Source organism: Ceratotherium simum, chromosome 15 (assembly GCF_057802395.1).
Source record: "Ceratotherium simum simum isolate JZ-2026a chromosome 15, ASM5780239v1, whole genome shotgun sequence".
In the NCBI taxonomy this organism is placed as follows: Eukaryota; Metazoa; Chordata; class Mammalia; order Perissodactyla; family Rhinocerotidae; genus Ceratotherium; species Ceratotherium simum.
The window spans coordinates 53551542-53574760 of NC_141914.1; positions in this window are offsets into that span (position 1 = coordinate 53551542).

Consider the following 23219-nt stretch of genomic DNA (forward strand, 5'->3'; position numbering starts at 1 on the left):
AACCAATGATTTTATAAAGGAAATTTGAGAGTCAGAAAGGTTAAGTGACTGACTCAAAGTCATAGAGCCATTCAGAGTCAGAGCCAAAACTAAATTTCAACTTGGAATTTTCACACAAAATCCCTTTTAGGATGTGTGACTTATGGTTTCCTAGCATGTCTCGCCCAAGAAAAATCTGTTTGGTTTATTATTCCTTTATTGAAAAAAACTTTTTGTTGAGGATCTACTGTGTTTCTAGCCTTTTGCTGGGCATTTTGGACTTAGGAATCAACAAATTCTTGGCTTCAGGGGCTTACATACAAAGGTGGGGGGAATAGTGTAGCACAGTTGTTAATTCTAGCAGAATGTTAGGGATGGGCATGGGATGAGGAACCTGAAGGGAAAGCCAGGTTAGGGGTGGAGAGGGAGTCTTTACTGATGAATATATGATTGTTAGGTCAAGAAGGAGAGGAAACCGGACCCAAGGCTGGATGACAAGCACCTTTGTGTGAGATTTAAAAAGGTGTCCTCACCGGGTAGCTATAGCCCAATGGGCACACGGCTTGAATAATGAATGTGGGACTGAATTTCACCCCCAATCACTCCCTGTGTCTGAATTCTTATGTCAGACACAATCTCCATAACACAAGCAGAAGGATGGTCCAAGCTGAGGGACCATACTAGGAAAAACCAGGTGACTTTACATCTGTGAGGTCATTATTAATTTAAGAGAGCTGGAATAATTCCTATACACTTCTCCCACTCTCTCTTCCTAACTCTAACTGACCAATCTGTCTAAAAATCAGAGAGTGACACTTTACATTGCTTACAATATACTCTAATTTATATAAATTTTTATTTTATTCTGGGTTGTAGTAGTGTAGTTATTATAGCTTTTGAATCCTGGCTTTACCAATTACATATTAGCTATGTGAACTAGGGCAGGTTACTTCTCCTGTCCTATAAAATGCAGACAAAACGTGTGGTAGGAACCTCATGACATTCACGTGAGGGCTAAATGAGTAAAAATATTTAGAGTGCTTCCCACAATGCTTGGCATATAGTAAGTCCTGTATAAATGTTAGCTCTTAATATCTCAAATATCTCATTTGGTTCATACAGTAACTCTATAAAGTCAGCAGGGGTACATAATTATCTCATTTAACATATGACCCACATATCACTTGAGATCTCAAAACCATTTAAGATCTTATAAGATTGCACATGGATTGTGGAAGCCCAAAGCTCTCCTTAAAGTTTTTTGCAAACTCCTCATGGCTCACATCCTCGTGGTTGCCTTAGCTCCTTCGTTATACTCCTGAGAAGCACTTGCCTGTTCTCATTGAGTCATCCCTTCTCCTTTCACAACCCCCACTATTTACCATCAACCATCAGTACAAAGCTTTTCAGTGTAATAGAATTTCAACGGAAATTTGAAGATTTTAATGAGGGATCAAATTGCACCTTATACAGCAAACAACTTAAAATTATATATTAAACGTTTCTCCTGCCCTGCCAAAAAGATTTCTAATGCCTATGCCCTCTCATGTTTGGCCCCCATACTCTTGCCATCTTGCTGTCATCTCTCTCTCTCCTTTCCTATTTCTTCTTTGATTTTTACTTCTCTTCTCACTCTTCCTTGAATAGTAAGGACAAAATTTATCTCATTTTCTTGTGCAAAGAAACTAAGACTTCTTTTCCTTTTTTTTTTTTTGTCTTGTCTCCCGTTCTCAGGATCTTAGTCTTCTATCCCAAGTGTCTTATCACAGACCTTTTCTAAACAAAGGCAACTCTTTGTTAACTCCCTGGACCTAGACCAGCTGTTAAGAAAATTGACTTTTCTTATGCATTACAAACACAAGAGGAAACCAAAACACAGAGAAATTATGTGGATTGCCGAAAATTACCCATGTGATATTCAGCAGAACAAGGACTTGAACCGAATTACTTTGACTCATATCCAGTACGCTGTCTGTCTTCTTATTTAAGGAATAGCTACGAAATACTTGAGTGTCTTGTCTTTTGACATATTTATTGAGTATGTGTTCAGTTGAAGGCACTATGCTAGGGATTAAAAGTTTCAAAGATGAATAAGAGTCTATGCCCTCAAGGTACTTAAAATTTACTGTGGGCAACAGAATTCTCTACAGATTACAAAGAAAATGACCTTGCATCAACTAGAGTAGTTCTGCTTTTGCCAATATTACATCTTGGGCTACTATCTAAGGCTTTTGTTGAAGAGATAGTTTATAGTTAAAAAAAAACAAAATGAAAGGAAACAAAAAGAAAGATAATCATTGATATCCATAGACCAATGTGGAAGTCCTTTGGTTCACCATTATAATATTTTCTTAATCAGATGCCTTGATATTTCACATCTATTAGTTTGATTCATTTCTGTTTAAATAAATATGCACTGTTTTAAAATTCAGAATGTAAGGATGAAAATAAAATTAACTTCACTTATCCTACTCATTTATTTCTGTTAACTTTTTGTCATATTTCCTTTTAATTTTTGTCATAACATACACACACATATAGCCAGAGAAAAATCTTTCTGCATATAATTGGTGTTATGGACTAAATTGTGTCCCCTCAAAATCATATGGTGAAGTCCCAACCCCTATTACCTTGGAATGTGACCTTATTTGGAGATAAAGTCTTTAAAGATGTGATTAAATTACATGAGGCTGTGAGGATGGGGCCCTCATCCAATTTGACTGGTGACCTCCTAAGCAGAGCAAGAGACACTAGGGGCGAGTGTGCACAAAGACAAGGTCGTGCGAGGACACAGCAAGAAGGTGGCCATCTACAAGCCCAGGAGAGAGGACTCAGGGGAAACCTAACCTGCCACCACCTTGCTCTTGGACTTCTAGCCTCCAAAACTGTGAGAAAATCAATTTCTCTTGCTTAAGCCACCCAGTCTGTGATATTTTGTTAAGGCATGCTTCTCAAACTAATTCAATTGGTATGATGTTTTTTCCACAATTAATATTAGATCATGAGGGGCTGGCCCCGTGGCTTGGCAGTTGAGTGCACGTGCTCTGCTGCTGGTGGCCCAGGTTCGGATCCCGGGAGTGTACCGAGGCACCGCTTCTCTGACCATGCTGAGGCTGCGGCCCACATACATCAACTAGAAGGATGTGCAGCTATGGCATGCAGCTGTCTACTGGTGCTTGGGGGAAAAAAGGAGGAGGATTGGCAATGGATGTTAGCTTAGACCAGGTCTTCCTCAGCAGAAAGAGGAGGATTGGCATGGATGTTAGCTCAGGGCTGATCTTCCTCACACACACACACAAAAAAATTAGACCATGAGCACTTTTCCGTGTCAATAAAAATTCTTCGTGATATATATGCCACTATAGGGTCACACCATAACTTAATTAACTATTCCCTATTCTTAGACATCCAGCTTTTGTTCCTGTTTGCTAAAGAACTTTCAAAGTTGAGAATTAGTGAAACCGTGAGTCCCTTAAGATGGTCTGAATAGGAAGCTATTGGGTTGATTATCTGAGGTGTAATAACACAGACAGTTTATTTCAACTAAGAGTGGTAAATGGGCATCCCCCTTCCCACCACAGACAATGCTGCTGGACTGCAGTGGTGCCCGGTTATTGCGACGACAGTTAAAGGCCTGTCATATGGATCTCCATTTTCAGGGTTTTAAAAGATGGCTATTAAGACTTGATCTGAAATGAAATCTGTAGAATTGATGTTTCTGTTTTCTTTTGTAAACGCTTCATTTCTGAACTTTCATTGTGAATTGATTTAAATTTCATTAAAATGATAGCAGGGATTACTAGCAGGAGCTTACTAATTTCAAATTTTATCTTTGGATTCCTAATCTAACAGCTTTGCTTTAAAATAGAATTTCATAGACCATTACTTGATCATGCTGATGAGTTCAGCTTGCTAAGTTATTTTAAAACAAAACCACAGAGATATTAAATCCTAATAAAGTTTGCATATCTCCAATAGCTGCTTCTCAGCTGTTTAACCCACATCTTTTTTTTTTTTTTTTTTTTTTTAAAGATTTTATTTATTTAATTTTTTCCCCCCAAAGCCCCAGTAGATAGTTGTATGTCATAGCTGCACATCCTTCTAGTTGCTGTATGTGGGACTCGGCCTCAGGATGGACGGAGAAGTGGTGCCTCGATGCGCACCCGGGATCCGAACCCGGGCCACCAGCATTGCAGCGCGCGCACTTAACCACCAAGCCACAGGGCCGGCCCTGTTTAACCCACATCTTGATAATACTTCTCACAAATCTGAGGCAAAGAGAACAATTGCCCATTCTCTGCCCTGGGAGATTATTTGGTACATTATTTCACGAAGATAAGCTTTTCCAGAAACAATGGAACTTCATAGTGTGATAGGAAGACCACTGGATTGTTAATCAGATGAATCAGGTTCAAGCCCTGCTTCTCTGACCAAGAAGTCGTGTGACCTTGGGTATCTCCAGTGACTTTTCTTTTTTTTTTGCTGAGGAAGATTCACCCTCAGCTAACATCTGTTGCCAATCTTCCTCCTTTTCACTTGAGGAAGAGTCACCCTGAGCTAATATCTGTGCCAATCTTCCTCTTTTTTGTATGTAGGTTGCTGCCACAGCATGGCTGCTAATGCGTGGTGTAGGTCTGCACTCAGGAAACGAAGCTGGGCCACCAAAGCAGAGTGCAGTGGACGTAACCACTGGTCCATGGGGCTGGCTCCTCCAGTGACATTCTTAGGCCTCAGACTGATTATCTGTATGGTAAAGGTAATGCTAACAGTAGCCCCCATCTCTCCCCACCCACCTCATCTGTTAGGGACCAAATGCAACAGAGCAGGCATGTGTGCTTCATAGCCTGCAAATGTTAGTTATCATTACTACTTGATGTGTGGATGAGAACTACATTGACCTTTTCAAACGGATAATACATTCTTGGTGCTCTGCTTACATTAACATGATGCCTGGCATGAAAATGTTTTGAGACCTTCCTAAAATAAAGAGAACAAGAAATTTCCTAGTTAAAAACCCTATACATTTCCCATACCGTCAGGGAATATCTCTCTAAAAGTTCACATTCCTATGTGCAGAGTTGCATATTTTACCTGTTTTGAAGAATAAGTTTTTTCTTCTAAACATTGTTTGAAATGCAGAGACAACAAGCAACAGTCTGCATTTCCTGGAGTTTGACTCACACTGTTATTTTTAGTTATTTAAACTGTTATTTTTAGACATCACTTTTGGTGATGTACGTGAAAAGTTAGCCAGTTCCTCTATTTTAGTGCAATTTATCTCATGTGCTCCTGAGTCATTCAGTAACCTAAAATAAATAACTGATTAGCATAGTTTTGTTCATGTTTTAGACCTGTGAACATTCAATCTTCATTTTGTGTTACTAATTGGAAACCATCAATCATGGGGCATCTAGAAATTAGTTTCAATGGGAATTATTCTTTGACTTTTTAATTGTTTAATGAGGAATAAGTAACGGGAAAAATTTTTTAGCATTTGTAGAAGGAAGGAAAAAGGGGACTTGTATTAATGAAAAACTTCTTGTCTATAAAATTCTCATATCACTGAGTAGATCTAAAAATAACTTGTTATGGAAATACAAAACAGATTTTCCCTCTCAATTTACTGCTACCAAACCCAAGCCTAGCCCACCACATGGACCTTGGACTGTTATGTGAACCAAATATAAAAATTAGGCTGTGTTTGAGCCATTACTCCTTTGGGTCTATTTTGTATTTGGCAATTCCTAGGGAGCTGATTTGAAAATTGCACCATCCTGGACCTACTGAATCAACACCCTTTGGGATGAATTATAGGAATTCAGAATACAAGGGATTCCAACAGACAACGAAGTTTGGGAACCCCTGAGTCTGGTGACTCATTCATCCTTAAACAGGCTAATGACTCTTAGCTTTGGTCAAGTTATTCTCGATACCTAGAATATTCTCTCCCACCCACCTTCACATTTCCATTGTATTCATCTTCTAAGGCCTAATTCCAAAGCTACCTCTTCATATAATTTGACCTGAAACTTCTAAAGTGGATGGGATAAAAATTAGTTGAGATTCCTTCCACTTGGCTTATACTTTGTTGGTACATACTCTGTCTTGAAACAATTATTTGGGAGATGTCTTCTTGTCACTAGAACTAACTTGTAGGTTCTCGGCAGGCAAGGGCATGTCTAACTTTTCTTTTTCTACCATCTGACTGAGTGTCTATACTCATGTTTCAAATATATTCTCATATGTTGTGAATAACTCGATAAATATTTATCAAGCGGAATTCATAACAACTTCAGACTCCAAGAGAAAATGGAGCAAAGGATGGAAAAGGTTGAACCATATAGTTATGCAATTATTTAGAGAAAGTGGATTAGAATTCAAGCTCCAGGACAACCTGAGAATCTTTGACACTTTTCTTTAATTTCAGATCCAGTTTCAGAAACTGATCCCTTTCAAAAGGCATGTAGAAATGAGTTGATGCTGAAGAATCCAAACACTTTCTAGGAGTAAGCTTTCCAGATAAAAATACAGGACATCCAATTAAATTTTAATTTCAAATAAAAAATAATTTTAGTATAAGTGTGTCTCATGCAATATTTGGGGCAATATTCATTGTTTATCTGAAATTCAAATATAACTGAGTGTAGTGGGTTGAATTGTGGTCCTCCCCAAATTCGTGCTACGTGGAACCTCTGAATGTGATCTTATTTGGAAATAAGAGTCTTTGCAGATATAATCAAGTTAAAATGAGGTCATATTGAATAATGGTGGGACTTAAATCCAGTCATTGATGTTCTTATAAGAGGAAATACAGACACCGAAGGGAGAAGGCCATGTGATGAATCCAAGGAACACCAAGGATTTCCAGCAACCACTAGAAGCTAGAACAATCAAGAAAGTATCCATCCCTAGAACCTGTAGAGAGAGCATGGCCCTGCCAACACCTTGATTTCAAATTTTTAGTCTCTAGAGCTGTGAGAAAATAAATTTCTGTTGTTTCAAGCCACCCAGTTTGGCTACTTTGTTAGCCCAGGAAACTAATACACTGGGTGTCCCGTACTTTTTTGTTTTTTGCCAAATCTCGCAGCCGTGTGGAGAATCTCTCCAGTCTCCTAAGAATATTCATTTGGTCATATTATCAGGCATCTCATGATAGCAGAATGTATCGTGATTATAGCTATATATTTGTGAAATAAATTATTTAATTGACCATAATTTCAACAGAAATTTGAATTGATTGTGGGAAGAGGCTTTTTGATAGAATCTAACATTAAACAAAATTCCATTGGTTTCTTACCTAACCATGTGCATATTACAAAAGCTTTTAGAAATTCTACTGCTAGCATTCCTCTACCCACTGTGAGAGGTATGGTGGAAGAATACATTTCTACATGTGAGTCCTGGGTCAATGGGCATAACAGATGGCATCAATGCCTCACCTATATCCTCTTTGCCTACCAGGAGGTTATCTGCATACAATTATTGACCAGCCTGATGGTTTCCTGTGTCTCTCTGCCTGACAGTATCTTCTGGATGCTGTAGCTTAGCCTACATGGCATCACAGGGCAGGATGAACCAGAAAGTTCATGCCCTTGGAATGACCCTAAATCAACAAGAAATGAGAGTTGGTGGATAAATCTGCCAGCTTCATCAGTTCTCAGTGGTATAATAATGAGACGTATTCCAGTCTCTCAGATGGTCCCCAGTGGGATTGGGCTCCTCTTGCCCACAGAGGTAATCTGCTCATCAACTCACCCTTCACTTTCCCCTGCTTCCCTTACTCACTCTCCACTCTCTAATGTGCTTCCTGAAATCACCTACCAAACAAACTATTTGTGCCTTAAACTTTATCTCATTTTATTTCTTTCTCTCCCACTGCTTTTGGGAGAACCCAAACAAAAATAAAGTGAATGCACATTTTATTTTTATTTTTTTGTGAGGAAGACAGCCCTGAGCTAACATCCATGCCAATCCTCCTCTTTTTGCTGAGGAAGGCTGGCTCTGAGCTAACATCTATTGCCAATCTTCCTCTTTTTTTTCCCCAAAGCCCCAGCAGATAGTTGTATGTCATAGTTGCACATCCTTCTAGTTGCTGTATGTGGGACGTGGCCTCAGCACGACCGGAGAAGCGGTGTGTCGGTGCGCGCCCGGGATCTGAACCCGGGCCGCCAGCAGCAGAGTGCGCGCACTTAACCGCTAAGCCACGGGGCTGGCCCCAGTGAATGCACATGTTAAAAGCTTTACATTTTAAAATAAATATTGTTAAATTGCTTTCCAGAAAGATTAAAGCTGCATGCACTCCCACCAAACGACCTTTACTTTCTTTTTTTTTACTGAATTAAAGACTTGCCCAAACTTCTGAATCCTGTGTGACAAAGATAACCCCTGGCTGCCTGACAGATGTGGAGCACTTTTGAAGGTACATTATGTCATTAACAAACCCAGCAGCTGAAGTTTTAATGAATTGCTCAAAATGCCTAACTCAAAAACCAGTTTTACTTTCCCAGTGGTTTTTACAGCTTTGTGTTTCCATGCAGATCTGATATGTATTTTTATCTCTTTTATTTGCCTGGAAACCTGACATAATTTTAAATGGGACCACTTAGACAAAACCTTTTCCATTTATATTCCAATTCCTAAAACCCATATTTTATGGCTTTCATTTTTTTTTAACATTCGTCTTTTGAAAAAGTCACAGGATCTATGCTAACAAATTTTTAATTGACCTTTAAAAGAGATATGCCACCTTCAAATCTAATAGGTAAAAGTACTGTTGATTTTCTTGTCTCTACTCCATCAAACATGTTTCAAGAATATTACAAAAAATTTTTTTACATTATTGTATTAGGATATTCATGTGTCCATGACAACAAACAGACAGGGAAAAGGAGGCCTCTTTAGTGTCAATAAAGCCCTTATATCAACTCTACCCACATTCATTTAAGCATGTAAAAAAATACAGCAACCCCAAGGGGGAAAGCATAGAGATGACTCTGAGAAACCGTTTCTGTAATGCTAGATATAACACTACATTCCTAGATATACGTAGACATACCTGGTAGATATACCAGGACATCCTACTTCAAGTAACTGAGATGCTGGAGAAGGGTTACCATGTTTTCATTCCCTTTTGGGCATTGGCTAATTCTCAAATAATATTATAGAAAAACGTCTGTGAATCTTCTAGAAGAGATCCTTCAAATGGCCCCGTTTTTATTAAGCAATGAATCCTGAGAATAATTCCTTCATGGTTGATTAACAAGATTTTTCTACAACAGCCCATAAGTACACTGGTGCTTACATGGGAATTAGAGATCAGGCTGCAAGACTGACATTGTGAACACAGACGTTTACCTTGGACTAACTCCATCAGTCCTAGAGAAGCAGAAAAAACTAACTCTTTTGGCAAAAAGGATATGACAAGGAGGTAAAGACAGAGAAACATCTAGATTATATGTGTGTGTGTATGTGCATGCACATGTGCACAGGTATTTTTATATATCTTCTAAAGCCAGCTGAGTCTGGGTAAAAATGTTTGAGGCAAATACTGAGGTATCACTTAATTAGTAATTCAGTAGGACCGATTATGGTAATGAAACAAAGAATGACATGTTGAGAGATGGAGAAATGATAATTATTATTACTTATTTTATCCAGCAATGTGCCTTGCCTTTGTAGACTGCTTTAGGTAAATGAGTCCTGATGGTGATAGCCCAGGTGAGATTTCTTATGTTAAAAATGTCTGTGCTTTAATTGTGGTAAAAGGAGTGTTGTTAGAAACAATGGTGTGTAGAAAATCATAAAATATTTACAAGACTCAAGAAATTTTTCTTAAAGAGATCAAATTTGTGGTTACCAGAGGTGGGAATGGGGGGTGGGAGGTTTGGTGAGGTGGTCAAAAGGTGGAAATTCTCAGTTATAAGATAAATACAACTGGGGATGTAATGCACAATGTGATGACTGTAGCTAACACTGCTGTATGGTATATTTGAAAATTGCTAAGAGAGTAGATCCTAAAAGTTCTCATCACAAAGAAAAAAACATTCTTTTCTTTGTGTCTATATGAGATGATGGATATTAACTAAACTTATTGTGGTAATCATTTCACAACATATATAACTCGTTATGCTGCTGTTAACCTTATACAGTGCTGTATGCCAACTATATCTCAATAAAACTGAAAGAAAAAATAAAAAGATGGTGAAAGATAAATTTTTTTTAAAAGAAAGATGGAAAACAGACTTAAGTTAGCTGAAATGATGGTCCAAGACCAAGAAAATGAAATTAGTCATGATTAAATATATTTGTCTACACATACATCAAAAAAATAACCATTTTATAGATAGGGCTAGGAGAAACATGAAAATAGTAATTCGTATAAAAATATAAAAACTCTAATGATATTACTGGACTCCCTTGTTCAACATGTGGCTGTCAGAGAAAATAATGGCATAAAAAAAAGTTTTTCTTTGATAATGGTCCTCCAAAATCAATATGGATACATAACCGAGGTTTTTATTTATTTCCTTTGTAGAGACAGGGACTATATAACTTGTTATATTAAATATCTGGACACGTACTCTAGTCCTTATAAGTCAGTATTATTTCCTATAACTTTTGTGTAAACAAGACTAGAATGTAGTGCCTATAGCATAGCAAGATTTGATGACCATTTTTTTAATAATAATTTAATTTTTAAAATAAAATATTCTTTTTTTGGAATATAATTCATCTTGACAGTTTGTCTACAGCACAAAATTCTTTGGAATTTTCCCTATTGCATATACTCTCAAAGATACCTGTCAATCTGGGGTTCCACGCAGTTAACTATGTAATTTAATAGGATGAAAGTGATGAATTAGAACTTCTAAGGAAGTTGCCACAGCGTAGTCTGGAAACAGCTAGATGATAGAAGAGGCAGGATTCAACATTAGAGACTGTTCTTCCAAGTATGAAAAGAGGATGTGGTCATAAATATGGGGCAGTAAATTCAAGCAGTGGATAGATGGTGACCTAACCAAGAGATTAGAAAATAAATCACAAAGAGGCTTGCATTCTGTACTGATTTTAGAGACTGAATTGTGGATCCGACTGTGGAAATTCTTAACTTCTGTCCATTTTTGTATAGTTCTATTCTGTAGATATCATTTTTCTTGAGTAGTGTACAACTAATGCCGCGGGGCAATCTTTGGCTGAATGCCCCTCTTGAACCAAAAGGAAAGCATCTCTGGAGAGAAACAGTTCATTGCATTCATTTCAATATACCAGCAGTTTCTGCTCTTACACTTATGTCAATACCTACTTGATGTTTTGGCATTTTCTTATAATGTCAATATTCAGTGAAACAGCTTTGTTATGGTTGTCTTCAAAGGGAGAAAATAATAATAGAAATTGTGTAGTCTTAGGAAGACTTGGAATGGCTACTGTTATTTTGGAGCTATTTCATCAAAGACTCTCTTCCTTGGATGATTCAATAGCATCGACGTGTTGGCCTCAGAAAGTGATACTGAAAGTTACAATTTCCTATTATTTTTTAAAACTCAGGTACCCAAGCACAACTTTTTTGAGTTTTTTAATGTTTGCCCTCTGTTAAGTCAGTGATTAAAATATTCTAACATAGCCTGGAATCCTGATACTCTAGGAGCTTCTGTTGTTAACAGCATTAGCAAATGGGTGATGCTAAAATCGAATCCTTACTGAATGAGAGTCATTTGACTGTCGTTCATATTGCCACCTTAGTTATCACCACGTGTTGATAAGCTTGGGCTGTGGGTAAGGATCCACTTGTCATGTGTTTACTTCAGAATCTCCTGCTTAAATCAGAAACATAGGGGATATAGATCCCAAACTTTCTAGATGATTTTAAATACAGCCAGGGTGGAATCATATCTCAGCTGTGTCTCTAATACCAGCAAACTGATGTGGTGAGTTGAACTACTTATGTAGTAAAAGGACTTTTTATAAGATGATTAGACTTGTTTTAAATTTTCTGCTTGCTCCAAAATTACATTTGTGACTTTTACAACCAGTGGAATGTCTGAATCTTAATGAAATAGAATTGAGTCCCTGCGTTGGTTTCCAGATTCTTGTCTAGAACCTTAGTGAGTGGGTTCCCAGTTTGTTTTAATGAGCTGTTCTCTTGGTCATGCCACAGACAAAAGGGCATTTGCAATGGCTAAAGAAACTGCCTATGGGAAGGCAACACTCATCAGCACAGGTTTTAGCAACATCACTATGTGATCGATGTCATGCAGAAGAATGTATAGCAGCCATAGCAATTGTAAAAACGGTGAGGTGAGGAAATATTTGGGAATGGCTTCATTGATTTCAGACATTCCACAAGTGCTGCAGTGTGCATGTATCATTTGATTGCATACACTATGGAACCCCAAAATGAGTTAACCTAGAGAGAGTGAGACTCCTGAACTTCAACATTAGGTGAAGATGAGTTTATGTGATGCCAGATGGTGTGAACTCCTGTGACAGCTCTTGATTGGTTTATATTGGAAACCACTGCTTTAGACTCTTTGATGTGTAGAGATGGCTTGGGGCTTTCTTTAGGCCATTATAAACATCAAATTTGATGCATTTCAAGGCTACCATTGTGGCTTCAATTTTAACAGCATATATGGTGACTTTGTTATTCTGTTTTCTAAGAAATCCCCCAAATGTTAATGTCAGAACAGATGGTGTAACTCTGCAATATAAAAATTACTACATCTACTAGGAAGGAAATTTATTTTATTAAATTTCAGTCTGCTTTAGACTGATGCTGATTAAATGTATACTTTCACTAGAGCCACACATCTTGAATTTCTCTGTAAAACATTATTTGGAAAAACATTAGTTTGGCATATGTTTTGTTTCTAGGTTACTAAGAACATTTATATTTCTTTTTAGGATTCTTCATATTATTTTATTCTAGATAGGAACAAAACTTCTCAGTTCACAGTTACTCAAAAGAAGATTGACTAACATCAATCTCTTATTGACAGGGTCCAAGTCAATTTGAATGATTAACCTAAGAGTTAACGAATTAACATTGAATTCATTGATCAACTTTATTCTTAACATTTCTTTTCTCATTAGGAAAATAACACTGTGTTAGACAGGAGAAATAGATGCTAGGAGGATAAGGAGTTGTCAAGTTGTCTTTTAGCACAGAGAAATCTACTCTGATTTAATCCATCCCAAGATTACACAATTTCAGGCAGAATTCAAAGACAAATATACAAAAGTGGAAATATGCTCATCTAGTAGCCACTGACTTTACGTAACAACTACTATCTGAGACTTTAATGATAACTTTTTGGGATCAACTATATATCCTTGCACAGTGGATTAAAAATGGCTACAAATTCTTTGTCACTCTTTCCATTGAGATGTTGACTCGATTTCCCCTTAGAATATGGCAGGTCTAGGCCTAGACTTTATGAGGACTGCAAGTTTCTGCTTTCTTAATCTTACAATGACACTCTTGGAACACTCCTTTGACTTTGGACACCACACTGTGAGAATCCAGAACACGTGGAGAGCCCGTGTGACGGTGTTCTGGTCCATAGGCCAGGTGGGCTGCTAGTTGATGCTGGAGCCCATGTGATGAGCCATTGCAGATGGTCCAGGCTAATCAAGCCCTCAGACGATCACAGCCCAGCCCACATCACCTGGCACAGAAGAATCACACGGTTGAGCACAGTAAACACACAGAAATGGGGTGAAAGATAAAATGGTTATTGTTTAAGCTACTAATCATTGAGATAGTCTGTTACATAGTGATAGATAACCAAAACTCTCTTTTATGTCTGAGAAGGAAGTCGTGATATTTGTGTCTGAACAAAGCATAGGGGATGGGATCTGAAATTAGATTTATCCCTAAGATGCGTACTGAGTGACAATCTCAGCAAGAGCTGAAAACAAGTCCAGTTGTCTGGCCAGCGCCCAGCATCTGAAGCACATGCTATAGCAATGTAGGAATGGTCAACACAAAATAACAGGTGCCCCAAATAGTCACCGTTTACATTTGTATTAGCATAACATGGTATCCAGAGACAATTTACTCCAAGGTTCACAGGCGAGAAGCTAAAGGAAGTTTTCAGCTCTTAATGAGGATATAGAGAAATAATAAATAATAAGAGCAGATGACTAAGTCACGGATCATCTAGCATCAAGGTAAATTTGTGCTTAGTCCTGAGCAGAGGTAGATGCAGGTTTTTTGGGTGTCAAAAGTTTATACAATTTTTGAAGCCCTTCTTAAAAATGCAAATCTGTGAATATAGAATTTGGTTGGAAAACGAAAATTTATTAGAATGAGAAGAAATCAAAGAAAACTACAAATTTTAAAAAGCTGACAAATATCACACCTGTCACAAATCCAGTAAAATGACATATTTATTAATTACTTGGCACATCTCTATAATATATTTTCTACACTATTTGGCATACTCTATGATTGCCTCTTCATATGACAATGATTTTTTTAAAATATTGTTTTCAGTATTGAGACAAGAAAAAAATTTACTATAGCTTGGTTAATCAAAATGTGTTTAGTATTATTTTCACATTTCATTATTGGTAATCCCCCATCTGTAACTACTGTAGTTGGTTGCTCTTGCGCTCCTTGTCTAGGGCAAGGCCTCAGAGAACTCCAAGCCTTCACTCTTCCTTGGAATGCCTCTAATGCTACAGCTGGTCCAGCTCAACTAGGTCCTAGTTGTGGCTGGTAACTCTCAACATCACCTCCCTATCTTGGGCCATACTTTAGGGCGGAGGTTGCCATGGAGCAAGCAGCATCTAAGTCACATTCCTCTCCTTGGGGTCAAAGATAGAATATGGTTGCTCAAAGAGAACTGCAGGGGCAGGTTTTGCTGGGGACTGGGTGGAAATAGTGCTAAAAGCTCGCTGACCCTTCCTGCTGCTCAGGACCTTATAGGGAAATCTCCAGGAAGGCAGGAGTGCCCCATACTTTTTGGTGGTAGGCCAGGGTCATAGCTTCCTCTCACTGTTTCAGAAAGAGAATGCACTGAGCCTTGGGAAGCACCTGTGCAAGGGCAGAGCCTGGAGTTTGAGCTTCGTTAGCTCCGTGGTGAACCTGTCTCTGGTTCTAAGAGCTAGACTCAGGTTCCCTTAAATTTTTCCTACCTAAGGTAAGGATAAGTCCTGATGGTTCTGTGGAGCCCAAGCCAGCAGTTGAGATAGTAACAAATGGCCACCTCAAGGAAATGAGTGCTAGAGGCTAGAGCAGAAATCAGTGAAGTCTGATGATGAAGTCGTTACTCCTCTTCACCTTCAGCCGAAACAGTTTTGGTCATGGACAGCTCTCTAGCTGATCATTGCCGCATCCTTCGTATTTGTTCAGTTTCACATACCTCTCACTCACTTCCAAATTCTGAGCCACTTGAGAAATACACACAGGAGTCCAAGACCAAAACACCACTTTTACCACCACCACCCCCCCAAACAGTTTGGAGAACCAACCTTGGACTTGAGATCAAAATGGATTCTCCTTCCTTTTCCATAAATTGATTCAGACAGTCATAGGCAGAGAAGCCAGAGAACTCAGGTCTCCCTTCCACCGCTGCACAGGCTTCTTGTAGAGTGAGGGAGTGAGCAATATATATGGTCTGCAGGCAGACTGGATCCCAAGTGCAGGTACATGTGGCCTGGGCTTTGATGGCTTTGTGCTCCATGCACCAGTTTCACCAATCAGGAGAGCTGCTCCTTCTCTCTTGAGGAGAGGTAAATGAATGCCGTCACAGTAGGATCACAAGATCTCTTCTAATACTCCTGAGATGCAAGAAGATGTAGCAGTGTGGTAATGGAGAGGGAAAGGTTCCCCCTTGAGTGTCAAAGGCTGTGGAGGTTCCTAATTTATGAATTTTCTGTCTCCTCTGCGATGAACCACACACATGGCCTGAATTAATATGTATGTGCCCTTGTCAGCAGAGGCTGCCTGTTTGTCTTGATTCTTCAGAGACTGGATGTGACAAAACCTGTTTGAGATTTCCCTAATCCTTACTTTTTAGAGTGACACTCCTAGACCTCCAGGCTGGGGGTTATTTTTTAATAACTTACTTGAAATAGAAAAAAGTCGTTAGGTCTCTGCAAGGCTCTTTCTCCTTCAGGGTTTGTCATGATGGAGCCACTATATTCATCTTGGCAGCCACTGCTTCCAGGACAATGCTGGAGCTTCCTGATGCTTCCTACTGCCTACTGTGCTTTCAGACTGAGCCATGCCTTCACGAAGAGAAGCACAGACTCTCATTCCTGTAACTAATTTAGGAACCCCAGCAGATTTTTGCACCAAGATGTTCTGATGTTCACTTCAAAGGCTGTCCAGCTCACTGACATCCTCCTTTCAGTGTTCTGTGCCTCCACTCCAACTCTTTTTGGTTTCAATTTCAATTAACGGCCCTGCTTCAGAGAAGTGGTAACAACTGACCAAGTTGATAATTTCACAACTGCACAAAACCTCTAGCAATAATAACACATACATTATTTTCAGTTTTTAAAATAAGTTTTATGTATTTTATCTCATTCTATCTTAACAATCCTGTGAAGGGATTATTAGTACCACCAATTTATCAATGATGAAACAATGGTTCCACTTGGTCAAAGTTGGTTAAACTGTAGACGATGTAACTGGAAGTAAAAGAAAGTAAGTTTTTTTTATGGTTCCAAAACCATGATCTTTTCTCTGTATGCTACCTTGACTTTAGGCATAGGATGTCCAGAACTCTGTACATGAAATGCCAATATATATGAGCAAGAATATTTATTGTATTGTTGTTTGTGATAAAAAAAAGATACTAGAAACCTAACTGTCTATCAATAAGGTATTTCTAAATAAATTAGTATGCATTTGTTTATGAGATTCTATAGCATTACCAAAATGTAAGGTATGTCTATATGGACCTGAACAGACATATTTAGTGAACAGGGAAATTACAGATCACTATGTAAAATAAGAAAATATCTGTTAAAATTGTACGTCTGCTGTAAGGATGGGCACATGTCATTATACATTTGTCCAAACTTATAGAATGTACAACATCAAGAGTGAACCCTAATGTAAACCATGGACTTTCTGTGATAAGGGTGTGTCAATGCAGGCTCTTCATTTGTAACAAATCCTCCACTCTGGAGCAGGATGTTGATGGTGGAGGAGGCTCTGTGCAGATGTGGGGGCAGGGGCACATGGTGACTCTCTGTACCTCCTGCTGAGTTTTCCTGTGAACCTAAAACTGCTCTAAAATATAAAGGCTATTTTTTAAAAAGTGTATGCCTGTATAAAGTGGGCAATATTCTGGGAAAGCTTGTGCCTATTTATAGTTATTACTTTGGGGTATGGAATTCAGGGGGATTTGGTATGTGTGTGTGTATGTGGTTGACAATCACTTAATAGTATACTTCAAAATTATGGTGAAGTAATGGGTTTTTTTTTTAATGTTTTATTTTGAAATCTTTGAAGAGTATGACACACTCCTCCCAGGTTGTTGACATCTTTCAGTTTGGAAGGCACTTATTTTCCTATTAATTGGGGTAGGCATAAAGAAGAGTCTCTAGATGCCAACATGGAGAGAGAAATTTTCTCAAGTGGCTGCCTTGTGCTCAGATCACAGGAATCTGTTTTCTCTTCTAAAATCTGAGGCTTTAAATGACTTTCAGTCTTCTGGAATAATATCATCTGAGAATATAGGGGCCAGGGACTCTGCCCGGCCAGAGTTTTTGGCAATTTAATTGGACTCACAACACGATATTTGCATATCAGATGACACCCTAGACCAAACTTAATTCTGAGAAAGAGACATTCTCGAATATCTTATAATTTCCCAAATTGTAATTTTTCAAGTTCACTCCCATTTCTTGGATACATTTCTCAATCCCAAAAGTAAAATCACCTTCATAAGATTGAGAGAGTAAAGTGTGAAAATCATCTTTGTCCAAAAGATTCTTATTCTGTTCCCTAAAATTTCAAGGGGTTCCCCATCAAACTCCTTTGGGGCTTTTTGCCAAAAATCAGCAGCCCTGACCCTATACACCTGATAGCAAGAAGCACACACACTTTACCTTTCCCACCAAGACCTTGTTTACCTGGAGGCTCTAACCTGGTCTCAGATGAAGAAGCAGACTTGTTCTTGTTCTAACTCAAACAGCTGGGCAGTAAATGAGCAAAGGAAAGCTGTCATGTGGATACAAGTTCAATCAAAGTTAGCAAGTCTTCAGAGTCAGCAAAGGGAAGAGGAAATAGGTTTGCTCTTAACACCTCGTATAAATATTAGATGTGTGTCTGACTCTTGGTATCATAATACGGAACATTTAAAATGACATTGTGGATTTTTTTTCTCATGCTGACAACAAACTGATCACATTTATAACATTTATAATTTATTACACTTATTGATCCTTTAAGATTTAGCTTAAGCCGACCAGAAGAGTTGAGTTCCCTTCTTAAAGCCTTATAAAAGTTTCCTGTGTACATAATTCCGTTACAGGACTTTCACATTGATTTACATCATCTCTCTACCTGTCATCTTCCCCATTGACTTGTGAGATCTTTTAAAAATGCATATTTTATAATATTTATCTTTTTATCTCCAGACCCTATCAGATGGCTCAGAAGCATTAGATACTCAATAAATGTTTTGATAAATGAATCTGAGAATGAACGAATAATGTAAATCTTCCCCAATACCCCTCACTTTTATTATGCCAAAAAACTTTTTGGTCTCTTTCCTCATGTTTTCCCTTCAAATAATTGCTTTTATGGTAGTTCCACTGATCTCATAGAGTTTAACCACACTGTCTGTAATCTCAGTCAGATTTTTTCTCTATTATGATTTTTCTCCTGTCATCCCCAATTGTCTCTCCTTGTCTTTGAGACAGAATTTGGAAAGTATGTCATTCTGGAGAGTCCTGATTTCTAGTGTGCTGTTTTGCTATTTTGAACCATTCTACCAGTTATAACAATGAAATATATTTTCAATATCAATTGGTTTCTCTGGCAAGTTCTGCTTGTGTGATTCAATGCGAGAAATAGAAGTCATAAATCAGTTGTACGTTTTCATAAATATTGATAAATGAAATCCTGGACAGTTTTATGCTCAACTCCAGCATTCATTTGTATCCCTTGCCTCCTTCGATAGTAATATCCTTAAGTATATATTTTCCACTATTAGTCTGCTGCAGACTTGCTATTTGTTGGGCTCATTTCAATTTATTTTTCAAATGCAAATTGGAGCTTCCGAGTTTTGCATGACTTATAGCTAATGTTCCAAATAATGTTTGCTTTCATTTTACTAAGCTACCGCACAAGGGAATTTAGGGTGACAATGCAATGCAGAGCTCCGTCATTCATGGTAAAAAGAGCGATGTTGTTTGATTCTGGCCTCTCTGAAGACCTTCAATGTCAGTCACCAATTATCATTTCCTAACTTGCCTGGATTATTTCAGCTTTGCTCTGATGCACATGCCATCCTCCTGTATTAGCAGAATTGGCGCTGAGCACTCCAGATGGGCCACTGATATCTGATGAGCTATTCTTTTAGGGGTGGGGGGAGGAAGATAATTTCGTATAGTACACTTCTCACATGGAACCACCAATCTGTGATTTGGCTACTCCTTGTCAAAGATAGATTCCTCGCTATTCCCACTATTCTAGAAATATACTTGTTACATTTGCCATCTCACTTAACAAACAAAAATGCCGCATCTGAATAAGATTGGTGTCATATAGGGTATAATGACAGGAAAGGGGAAGTTAAAAAACAAAACAAAACAAAACTGAGCAGTTTGAGTCTATGGCAGCAAACCTCCTCTGCTTTAGCACCTTTTCCTCTCTGCAAAAGAAACAATCAAAACCCCCAAAGCCAAATACGTTGAGAGTTGTCACTTTTTGCTAAATAGAAATATAGTATTCCAGTTACAGATGATACTTCATTCTCACCTTAGAAATGAAAGTACATTTTAAAGTTGAACAGGTAAAAATTTAAAAGGAGAAAAATATGGCAACATCCTAATTCTTGTAAGTAAAAGACAGACAACTCAAATCAGCAAAATATGACAAGCTAGAGAAAGTTTTGTGACTATGGCAACCTGTTCAATGTGACTTTACTCCTTTATCTGTACCAGCAACATGTTTGAAGGTGGGTGCTTGTTTTAGATTCTTCAGCTCAAAATTATCTGCTTCCTTTTATTGATATTGTTGGCTGAAGAAACCCTTTAGACTGTTCAAATGAAAATTTACTGAGGTCGGTAATTTATATTGAATCTCTGCTTCTCTCTGTAATTGTTCTTCTGAAGCAAAGGAAGGCAGCAATGTAGTTGTAGCAACATAATAGAAGTATTATGGGATTTAAGCCAAGGGGATTCAAGAGAGAATAAAAACCATATAATTTATCAATGTTAGGGGTTATCTCGGAAAGAATTCTCCCAGACCTGCCTGTTAAGATGATTACTCTTTGTTTATAATAGTTTTTCCCTTGGGCAGTCGAGTTTCCCAATGTAATTTGTCATAAATCTAGAAGGGAACATTTAGGGAAAGACTACTTATCTATGGCAAAATTGCTCTGCTTATATATTAAAAATATATATATATGGACATGAATAGACTACTCCTCAAATGAATATGAAATTTGAAACAAAATTTTGAAATAATATATTCAATAATATGCAAGAAAAATGAAAATTAAAGCAAAATACTCCATTTCACACATATTAAGTTAAAAATACTCTCTATATAACATTTATTTATACCAGCAAATACGAGATTATAAAATTATTCCAATTTTCTTGGTGGGCAGGAAAATAAGCAAAAATCTTTTTAGGAAAAATGGACAATATTTATGAAGAAAAATTAAGTGCTCATTTCTATAATTCCATGCATTGAAATGTACCCCAAGGAAAAAAAAATCGAAAGTAAAATTGATTATGTGTATCAAGATGTTCAATGGAGTTTTGTTTATAATACTGAAAAATTTTAACATAGTCCAAATGTTCATTACTGAGGAAAGGTTAAGTCAATTATACTTTAACTAAATGGAATAATGTACAGATGGAAAATGATGATCATAAAATATGTTTCTGTTCAAAATGCTTATTTCTAAATGGGAAAAAAACAGAATATGTGTTGAATTCAGTTGTAGAATTACAGTATATATAGATAGATGGAAAAATGAAAGAATGGGACATCTTGGGATGGCAGGACTGTAGGTGATTATAAGAATGCTGTATTGGAGTCATAATGTTTTTATGGGCTACATAATGGGGCTGCTTTTTATGATCACAATCAGTCTTGAGTATCCAGGTGTCAAACTAATGTGGTTTCTTTTCTTTTTTTCATTTTTTTAAATTAAGATGAAGTTTACATATAGCAAAAGTCACCTTTTATTTTACAGTTCTGAAAATTTTGAAAAAAAGTATACAGTCATATAACCACAACCACAATCAAGATATGGAACAAAAGAGAAAAAGTTCTATTCCCCAGGGTTCCACCATGCCCCTAATAGTCAACCACTACCTCATCCCCAGCCTCATCCCCAGCCTTGGTTCTTAATCCTCCCTAGTTTTGTTTCTGAAATGATGTAATGTAAGTGGAATTATATGTAGCTTTTAGAGTCTAGCTTATTTCACTCAGCATAATGCATTTGAGATTTAAAAATGCTATTGCATGTAGTTTTTTCCTTCTTATTACTGATTGATCTCCCTTTCTATAAATGTACCACCATTATTTTATCCATTCCCCAGGGGAAGGATTTTTAGGTTGGTTTCAGTTTGGGACAATTACAAATAAAGTTGCTATATAAACATTTATGTACAGATTTTCTTTTTTGTATTTTAATTGACATTTTAAATGAGACAAGATTAAATTCACATGCATTTGTAAAAAATACTACAGAGAGATCTTCAGTTTCCCCTAATGGTAACATTTTGCAAAACTATGCTATACTAGCACAACCAGTATACTGGCAATGATTCTGGGTCTTCTTTAAATCTTATTTTAACAGGCAGTCACCCTGTTAGGGTTAGCACGCAAGTCCTGGCCTATTGTGAGCTGGGTTTCCAAAGACAGTGTAATTCGTAGAGCCTTTGCCACGTCATTTTGGTCTGTTTGGTTTACCTGTTGTCACTGTGGCTCCTGATAGTTCCTGCTGGTGCTGCTTCCAGAGGTGGAAGGGCTTTCCCCAGGCCAGGTCACTGGATGTCTCTGGATGGGCAAGAGGATCCCAGGCCCATGGGGATTAAGAGACCTCCTGGATATGGCTGCTTGATGTGACTGGTGCCCTCTTGACTATTCTGCCCCTCCACCCCATTATGTATAAGTTTTTGTGTGAAAATAGGTTTTCATTTTACTTGGGTAAATACCAAGGAGTAAGACTGTTATTGCATTCCTGCCAGAAATTATGAGAGTTCTAGTGGCTCTACATCCGCACCAGCACTTTGTATCCGTTTGAGTTTAGCAATTATAATAGGAGCATAGGAGTATCTCATCTTGGTTTTCATTTTTATTTCCCTGCTTACTAATGATATTAAGCATCATTGAAAGTGTTTATTTCACATCCTTATATCTTCTTTGGTGAAATTCCTATTCAAGTCTTTTACCTATTTTGTTTTCTTATTGCTGGCTTTTGAGAGTTCTTAATATATTTTGGATCCAAGCCCTTTATCAGATTTTATCAGTGGTTTGCAAATAGTTTCTCTAGTTTATGGCTTGTCTCTTTATTGTTTAATCTTGTCTTTTGAAGATGTTTTAAATTTTGATGAAGTCCAATTCATCAATCTGTTCTTTAATGGATCATTTCTATGATCAAATTTTATGTAATTTTTATATAAGGTAAGATACATAAATGAAGATTCTTTATTGTTTTGCTTATGCATATGCAATTTTTTCAGCACCATTTGTTGAAAAAACTATTCCTTCTCCATTGAATTTCCTTGCAGGTTTGTTGATAATCAATTGAACATATATGTGTAGGCCTATTTCTATTTCTGAACTCTCCGTTTAATTCCATTGGTCCATAGGTCTATCTTTTTTTCCAACATGGAATTATCTCGACTGCTGCTATAGTCTAGAAATCAGTTAGTGTGAACTTGAAATTTTGTTCTGTTTTTTTCAAAATTATTTGGCTAATTCAGTGCATTTGTTTTTACATATAAATTTTAAAATCATCTTGTCAATTTCTACAAAAAAGTAAAAGCACCTGCTGAGAACCTAGTGGTGGTCCAAAGACACAGCCCCAAGAATA